Source organism: Blennius ocellaris, assembly GCF_963422515.1.
Source record: "Blennius ocellaris genome assembly, chromosome: 21".
Lineage (NCBI taxonomy): Eukaryota > Metazoa > Chordata > Actinopteri > Blenniiformes > Blenniidae > Blennius > Blennius ocellaris.
Window position 1 is genome coordinate 16,692,637 of NC_137670.1, and position 10,147 is coordinate 16,702,783.

A 10,147-nucleotide genomic window follows, 5' to 3' on the forward strand; every position below is an offset into this window, starting at 1 on the left:
TCTTTTTCCCCTGTTAGGATAATCTTATTTTTTGTCTTGTGAAGAAAAATGTGCAAGTTCACAGTCTGAGTTTCAAGGATGACCTGTGTCAGCACTTTTAGGACTTCTCTGCTATTTTATGTAACCTTGAGAGTCGACTGCACAGGATGCATGTGTATCTTTCTCAAGACAATTCAGCCTTTAAGAAGGAGCTGTTTGACTTCATAGTTTGACCAACTCCTAGACAATCACGAATAGGTTCTACTGTGACATTGTCTCTTCTTGCAAGAATAATGTAATAAAATTGTCCATTTCAGTCTACAATTTTTTAATAAGAAATTCATCTGACATTTCATGTTTGACCAATTTTTCTTTCTCTTTAGCTTTACGTTAAGTTTAGGTTCAACATGACCACATGCTCACAATACTTTAAAACTTTTCAGTAGTAATTCTTTAAAAGTTTTTTTAATAAACGATGAATCTTCTGGAGTCGGCCCCCCAGGTTTGGATTCACTGCCTTATAGGATTTTGTTTTATTTATTTTACACGGTTGTTTTCCTTACTTTCCTTTCATTTGAGACAAATATCCAGACCTCCTTAATAAGTTATCAACATTTGATTCGAATGGTAGAAATGGAGATTTCACAAAGGTTATGTGGATGGATATTGTAATAGTTCCACCTTTCCTCAGTGTTTCTGGGCATGGCTCATGTTTATAGCGCTTTAAAGCAGTGAATAACCAGCTGTTGAGTCCCCGCTCTTCAAACGAAGATAAAACCACAACGAGCGGCAGTTGGCTTGACCCCAGAGACTTTTAATGTTGGAGGTGGATCTCATTGTTTCTTATGGGTGACTCATAAAAGGAGATGACTTTCTGTCTAAATTTGAGAGGGGTAAATGAAATGGGGTAAGCTTTAGGCTTCAGGTGACTTCTTCTCTTTTAGTCAAATAAAATTGGGCTTTTATTGATTTCTTTTCTTTTCTGGGAGCCTTGTATTCATATTCCCGTAAATGACATTTCACTTTAAACCTGCTGGCTCGACCTGCCAGGAATTGTGACTACAATAAATCAAAATGCAGTACATCACAGTGTCTGTATCATAAACAAATGTTTTTCTTTTGCTATTTCTAGTTCTAAGTGTGTCAAGTAGAAAAGGAGAAGACAGTCGAGTACAGTGTGAATATAAACCTTTTGGTTCAGATGCAGCAATATTTAAGAAAACTGTCACACACGGCAGGTTATGTAGTTGTTGAGACGTTAAGTGTAAAGTCTTTGTTGCTTTCGCATCATTTTCGTCCTCAGCCAAGACACTAAAAATAATGAGGTATCCTTCTCTCTTTTCTCATATGATTACAAAGAATATTTCATATACATTTGATTTGATTTGATTTACAACTACTGATGAGAAATGTCAGTTTAATTAAGAATAAAAACTTTTCTTCTGAAAGTTAGTCACTGGCAATGGATATAAATACTTTTGATTATAATGGATGTCATCTATAGCACATGTTATGCCTTCTATTCTGAATTCTCCTTTGATTCCCAACTTTTAATCATTTTTTTTTTATGTATTGTTTTATTTCTTAGTTTTCATTGAACAAAACTTGAAGAAAAAATGTCTTGTGCTACAAAACCGGAGCGAGAAATATCTGCTCACAGCTCCAAATAGGGACTACTGATAAGATCACTCGTATAAAACCAATCCTTTCACCCCACAACTTAAACTTTGGCATTACTGTACTTGAAGATGTGGAGTCTGAATAAAAAACGAATGGAGAATAATTTTGTTGGCCTATAACCCTGGAGGCAGAAGCTCTCCAGCCGGTCAAAATCTTTGCCCTTATTCATTATTACTGGGTTAAAACATCAGGGTGAAAGGTGAGAGGGTTGAAACTGTTAATAAAACAAGTTGTGTCTCGGTGACGAGTCTGAGTTTGTCAGAGTTAAGGCAGTTCAACTAGAATAGAAATACTTTATTAATCCCAGAAGGAAATTCTTTGTAGTGAAACTCCACACAAAAAAAGAACACAATGTAAATAGAATGGTAGTTAAGATATCAGTAAGACAGACTAGAATTTAAATAGGTAATATTAAATATTTCTTATTTGGGGGGGGGGTGTTTGCTTAGCCAAATATGCATGCCTAAGCAGTGACTCATAAGCACCATGGAGTCCTTTGGGAGAAATCGAAGCTCATTGATTGGCTCGTTAATTACCTATAGGAGGTAATGAGAAGTAATCATTTTAATTGATCAAATGAGAAAAAAAATTGTTGTTTGTGAAACAGGAAGTGTCCTCTCAAATATCTATATAGTAAAATATTTACTAATCTCAATCTTTCCAGTAAACTCTTTCTTAACTAACCTGTTTTTGGTCCAATTTCCTCAAAACCTTCATTTTAGATTTATACCTTTAGCTTTACTATAATAAAAGGCAAAGGTTTCTCAAGCATGAATTATTTTCTCCATTGAGTAAAATTCCTTTAACTACTGACTGCTGTGCCATCGGCTGGAGGTGAATTTAATTTACTCACAGTTGCTTTCTCAGCTTCAATAAAAAGTGGAAAGTAAAATAATGTGGAAAGAATACCTTCTTATCTGGTGTGGCCTCGAGAATGGACAGCAAAAGGACTTCTGGGAGCTCTACATTTGATCTAGTAAACCAAAATCATTCTGAAAAGAGTGTGAGTGGTTCAGTCTGTTTGATATTCTGCTCTTATAATACAAGTTCATTAAGACATAATCTACCGAACCATTATTACTGATTTTTAATGAGGGCTTCTCATCCTCAGAGGTGATATCTTTTCTCACTACATTGGTTGTTTGGGTGCTTTCTGTCTGGAATCTTTATTCCACGCTGCACAAAGATGATATTAGCAGCACTCATTCAAGTGAGCTAATAGTTTTTACATTCTTTATCCCGTACGTACTTAAGACTTTTGGCATAAATTGAATCAAGACATTAGACTTTAAGACTTTTGTAAACTCAGCTACAAAACAGGTTTTTTTTTTTCAGTTACTTCTGCCTCTGTTGGCTTCATGTAATGATTCTGGCCTCTGATTTCGCCTCGACTGCAACGCCAGATACATCAAATCCTGTAAACTGTGACCTGCAGCTGCTGTGGATCAGACCTGCTCCAGCACGTCCCTCGGCACCCTGTTGCCCGTAAGTGTTTTGTCCCTCCTTGCTGCTGCTTGGCACTTTTGCACAATTGCTGACCCCCCCCCAGCGTACAGGCACTTTAGCATTTCACAGATGCTATGAGGTTAAAGTCCTTCTTTATCAAGGTCACTTCGTTCTTTACATCTTTCCTCTTCATTGCTGCATTCAACACCGCCACTTCAAGAAGTGAAGACGTAGTCTAATTTTATACTCAAATCTTTATTCGGTTACATGAGTTACATGGGTATGCAACAAAATCAATCCATACGATGGTTTGCAAAAGAAACTTGGGCTGTTACATCCCAACCATAAATGTGTTATATTTGGGATTTTATGCGATAGATCAAGACAACATAATTGTGAAGCGGAATAAATGACACAAACTGAACAGTGTGGCTCGCAGCAGTATTCATGTCCCTTTACTCTGATACCTCAAAATAAAATCCGGATCCACAAAATGCCTTCAGACACCATGTCATCGGTAAATAAGAGTCCACCAGAGCGCGATGTAATCTGAGTATAAATCCAGCTGTTCTGTGAAGGCCTCAGGCATTCATTAGAGATCATTTGTGAACAAACGTCATCATGAAGACTGAGGAACACAGACGGGTCAGGGGTGAAGTTGTGGAGAAGTTTAAAGCAGGATTAAGTTATTAAAAAAAGTTATCTCAAGCTTTGAACATCTAATGGAACACCATGTAAAAAAAAGCCCACCAAGAAATGATTTGAAAATTGCTGTTCAGAATCATTCCACTCTCAATATCATCAGTTTCACTTTTTTTATTTTGAACAGCTTGATTAAATGGGATATTTTTAATCCACCAGGCTCATTCCTAATCTCCGGCCCAATTCTAAAAGTGATGCATTTCCACCTTAATTTTTTCCCCGTAGTATTTAGATTTTTATTGCTGAAGTTGTTGATATCCATAGGAAGATGGATTGGAATGAGCTCACACAGTTTATACTGGACCTTGTCCACAGTGGGAATGTATTTGTACGTGGGAGTCATTGTGGGATCATAATCAGGCGGGTGCAACTCTTTTTTTTTTTTTCCAACTCTTTATTTAGGTGTCGCAGTATAGAAGACACTGTAGAAAACACAGTTTTCTTATAGTGACAAGAGCAGAGACTTGAAAATACAAGGCAGCATGTTTAAACATTTTATCTTATGGAACGACTAATATGACGTTTGAGATTTGAGAAAGTTATCAATGAGAAAGTTATAACCTGAGAAACTTTGTAAAACCGATTCTTGTAATACTGTTTGTTTTAGGACAGATTTGTTCAAATTTGTTCAGAAAATTGTGAACAGACACACACCAGGTGTGTATTCATGTATAAAATGAAGACAAGTGCTCCTTAAATTGAACCCTGAGGGACCCCACGATTGATCATGAACATGAACATAGTGTGGATTTCCAATCAGATAACTACTGGACTAGTGTAGCTTTAAAGCTCTGATGTCCGTTTACAAAGAGAGAGTAGGAAAAGCTGAAAATGATGTAGTTTTCCTGGGAGGCCACTAAGAGGTGCTGTTCGTTTTTGGAATAATACCACACACACACGCACATACACATACAACAGTAAACTATAAACATCAACAATGGTAAGTACACAGACATTTGTGTGGACGACAAAGTTGGATTGCTATTCCAGGTGACTCAACTATACCACTCTCAAGTACCAGGAGAAGATATGGACAGTCTGGATGCTGCCGTCATTGTTATTGCCCATCTACTTGCTCATGTGCAGAAGAACTATTGAATGCAGTGCATGTGCAGTAGCAGCGCCTCAGATAAGTTGCATTTTCCCCTGTTTCCATGGAAAAGGAGTATTTTAACCAAGTAGAATTTTCAGTGGCTCCGAGCACCGCCGTCGTGTGAACGGACGCCCAACCCGTTTTTACTTTAAAACGTTGTCTAGTAAAGGTTCAGTTCCTTTTTATAAGCCACCTGTCAGATGGCTTTTGTCACACCGGTCGACATTATTTGTTTGTAATTTGACACCAGCTATATTGTATTGCTGCCGTCATGTAAACGGAGCCTAATTGTCTTAATGTAATCTGTTCTCTGATAGCAAGGGGATAAAAAAAAAAGACAGGATGTGTTATTTTTGGACATTTCAGGTGCATTATGGATGAACTGAACTTCGTTTGACCTTTGCAGGAAAAGTACAACATCTCTTCACCGCGTTGTCTGTAACTAGGGTGAAACATCCACCAGCGTGTTTCTGCATCTTCTGTTCATGTAACTACACCGCAAACTTTCCATCCTTCTCTATTATACTCTGAGCAGAAAACAAATCTCCTTCTGGACTTGAGCCACAACTGTTTTTGCCTTCCAGAATTCATCAGTCTCTTCTATTATTGTAGCAGCCAACCTAATTTTAAGTTTTAAGTGAAACCCCATATGCTATTTTGGGTACCTGCCACAGTGGCGAAGTGCAGCTTAACAACAGTAAAGGCTGACGAGAATCTATTGGCTGTTGGCTCATATTACTTTTCCCACGCTGATTGTATGTGATATCCCTTATGCGGGATAGAGTTGGAAAGTGTATGAGAACAGACACTTCATACAGCATCAGTATGCAAAGGAACAGCAACCAGCAGCACCCTGTCATCGTTTTGTGTGTTTTGTTCTCATCTGATCTTGTTTTGTCTCCTTTTCTTACCTGCATTTGTAATCCTTTGTTCTTTGCAAAAGACTGCCGTGACAAGCGAGTTCTATTAAAAAGCGATTTTATAAATACATTTGCCTGGCGTCAGTACCTCCACAATAATTTTGGAACTCATTTAAAGCAGCAACTGACCTAACTTTGAACGCTGCAGTTTTTCTTTCTTTTTTTGACGTGTGCAAAAGCTGAAAAGTTGAAGCTTGAAGGGAAACAATTCTTCCTGTGACAGCTGCACCAGTAGTCGCCTTAGGGTCAAACACATGGGCTCTGCATAAGTTCAGGCAACAGTTTGGCTCCATTTGGGACCGCATTTCAACCCAGTTTCATCACAAATCATCACCACAGAAGTTGCAACACTCGGGGATAACCTCCTTTTACCTATTATTATCATATTTCCTGCTACAGTGAGAAGCTCACACCGTCCCACGGATCATCACAATCAATCACCGCTATTCAGAGGTTCGCTGGAATCCCGTCAATGCATTACTGGACAAAATGTGTTATTACATCAACCCTCAAAGTCAATTTAAAAGCTGCACAGGGTAATATCCCTATAGAAAACTTCAGGGTCAGTCTGTTTCAGATGACTGTCTGGGTTTTATTTTGCTTTTTTTGCCATTCCATTCATCTCCCCGACTTTTACCACAAATCATCATGACAGAAGGCAGAATAAACAGATGAAGCGGGTGAATAGAAGAAATGAATGGGGGATTTAATAAAGCTGGAGCCATGTTATTGGGAGTGTCATGCTGGGAGTGAGTCATCTTGGGGTGCTCCCAAATCACTCGGTTCTGAAAATACGACGTTTGCAAGCAGATGTCATAATGCGCATGTTGGTGTAGATGCAGGCCCGGACTGGGACTCTTAATGTGTTAGTTTTTACTATTTACCCCACAAAAATAAAACATGATTAATGCATATAATCCTGCTTTAGTTTTTTAACATTTACTGTTTCTCTGCACCTGAGAAAGTTCCTTTCACATTCAGCAAAACGATCGTGCTGATGCTCCATGTCGACGCCTAAAGGAATCTAAGGCCCCAATTATGTGGCAATGTTTCAAGTGAAACTGTATCATTTTTGTGTTTTCGTTTTAGAAACGCATTTAACGGTGTTGTTTTCATGTTGTGCCACAAGCTGGTGCTGTTTGCTTTCATAGTGAAACCACACGCACATCCAGCAGAGAGCAATTTGCTATAAACATTAACAATGGCGAGTACACAGACATTTGGACAGACGGTTGACGAAGTTGGAATGCTGTTACATTCACTCTTAACTATAAAACTACCAAGTCCCAGGAGAATATGGACTGGGAGTCATGACTCTCTGGAAGCCGCCATTGTTGTTTTTGTCCATCTACTCTCACACATGCATAGGGAGGTTTTACTCCAGCCATAGTGCACATGCACACTAACAGCATTTCCGCCATGTACATGAAGATGGAGCCTGAGCGTTTTTAGAAAGTTCTATATTTTGGATTTAAAACTAATAAGAGTAAAGGTAAGAGGCTAACAAATGTCACGTATGAAACAAATTCAATTTATGCATGCAACCAATCAAGGATCCAGAGCCAATGATAATATTATTGCTAATGTAACTTTTAAATGGGAAATTAACTCCATTTTGTGCATTTTCATTGAGCAGTCTCAAAGTACTTTACAGTCAGTTACAATCACATACACTGCAACATTAGAAACAATACACCATTTTTGACATAAAACTTGAAAAAGAGTCAGCATAAACACTATCTTTTCAGAAATATTGTGCTTTTTGTATCAGACAAAAACAAAATGAATTACAAAACCCCTAATTAGATACACTTTAACTAGTTTTTACACTTAACATTGATTTTCTGCTTCACCAGATGTGGAATGTAATGCAACTGGTTCATAGTTCAAAACATGTCTCTGCTGTCCCAAAGTGTCTGATGTGAATGTGATATATCATATGAAGTGATGAAACTGATTACCACTGACTATGATGAATACTAGTAATTAAAGGCGTCATGTTATAAAGCTTTTCATCACTTTCAAATGTCTTGTTGGTCCAAAAACCTTGTTTTCAACAAACCTTGTTGCCCCAAATCCAACCTCTCTTTGATTTTTTTTTTTTTTTTTTTTAATATTGGATCATAGGAGCTGCATTCAGAATCTGCTGTGTCTGTGTGAGCTGGACTGGCTCCGCCCACACATACCCATCTTGGGAAGAGGATTGGCTGGTTGGAGCAACACACTCTTTAAACTGAAAAAAACCTGAAACAAGCCAGGGAGAGAGAGGACACGCTTTCTTCACTGCTGGGTTGTCATTCCAGGTATGGAGACGATTATTACCGTTGGAAAACCAATTAGAAAGTGAATTTTGCATAATATGAGCCCTTTATTGCATTTATCTATTAATCGTCTCTATGGAAGGAGTGGAGTCTGTCCAACCCAATACTGACACACAGAGCGAACACCAAGACGGACATCTTCTTACACATTTACAATCAATACAATCAATTAAGTCGGTTACCAAAAAGGGTTGCTACAATATTGTGACGAGCCAGTAAATTCATGAATGGTTTCGAAGAGAAGACTTTTAACAGTATTGTTGTCAGGTTGGTCATCTCACTTTTTTTCCACTGCAATTACAACTTGAATCGAACTCCCCTCCAGTGTGTACATGTGCGGACGCCAGTATTTCTCTGTCAAAGTGAAAGTCAAGATTCACTCCAAAACAACTCTGAACCTGAACCGTTGTTTATTCCTGGCACTTACTGTAGTAGTGGGAGAACATTTGCCACTGAGCATACAGCCGCTGTGCATGCGCCACTTCCTGCGTGCGCGCCATACAGATTAGGCTTTTTTGATCCCTTCGCAAACCAGAAATCAATAGGTCTCGGCCCGCATTCAGACGGCGGGAGAGACAGTTCTGCTTCAAAACATCCAAACATCACCTCCACATTCAAAGCACACAAATGTGTTCCTGACATCCATGAAAGACGGAGGAGCAGGGAGAGCAACAAAAAAAAAAAAGGGGGAGGAGGTAACAGGAGGGAACTCTGTCTATTTTTGACATTTGGTGAAAGATGCAGAGCAGCACAGAAAGAGACAGACTGAAGGGAAGTGATGGAGCAGGAGGCAGCAGTTCTGTTTTCTTCATTGGATAATAGAAACAGCGAGGAAGAAATGGAAGGGATGGAAAAAAAAAAGATAGAAAAACAGAAGCTCAGGGTCGGCCGTCTTGAAATGTACGAAGTTGAAAAGCCTTCCAAGCTGTAACTCGTGTTGTCAGGGACAGAGACGGAACAACAGAGGGGTCGGAGTGAAGACAACTTGGCAAACTCGGAGAATAAGCATTTTTTTTTTAGTCTTTGTCGCTCGAGTCAACTATGAATTATAGTTGTGTAGTTTTGCGTCAGGTGTCTCTGCAGTCCATAAAATGAAGATCTTTATCAGCTTGGAGGTGTTGAACATTCATTAAAACTTGTTTTGATTAATCCTGCCATGTGGCATGATGGAAGGTTTGGCAAGAGTTTCTTTTTCAAGCAATGGTTGTTTTTGACAATATTGCACACTCACTCATATTTGACCCTATCGAACACTGGTGCTATCAGCTTCGGCCTGGTTTTGGTGGAAGTGACCAACACAATCCTCAATGAATTGTTTGTTGATTGTAAGTCTTGTTTGTTGACACTTTAATCATTCGATCCATCAAACAACACCAAACAATAGCAAGGAGTAGAGCGCAGTACGATTGTGGGATTCCAGCGGTGCAAACTAACAGATATTTTCAATCAAGAAGCCATCCTTCCTCACAAGACGGGTGATGGTTTTTGCTTTCTGGCTTTCGACTCAGACTTCCTTGTATGAAGGGAAACTTGTACAAGCACTCCTTTTGAATTCAGGACAGGGTAAGAGGAGTCATTCCTAATTAGATATAATGTAGCTTCTCACAGGAAGCAGGAACTTATGATTTGCACTGTTATGTTATGTTTTGTCATGTTATGATATGTTGTGTTTTCGCTGCAACACTAGTTAATCCTACAGGGACAAAAACAAAAACTGAACTGAAACAATAGTCAACATGCTGGCCAAAACTGTCATGGGCGAACATTCCCATTCTCAGTCCTGCTGGTCATATTCTTTACAAAATGTAGCACCTTTCAAAAGTGGAATAAGCCTTTCCAACAGCAAGAGATTTTTTGCTCGAAAGCTTTTTTACTGCTTCTACCCAAACCAATCTGCGTTCACTTTGCTGCGGTATATTTACTTCAGTTTCACCAAGGTAACAACCTGCCCGTGGGCAGATAAACTGCCCAATTTGACATTACTTTGTTCTAAAAGCTTGTGTGTA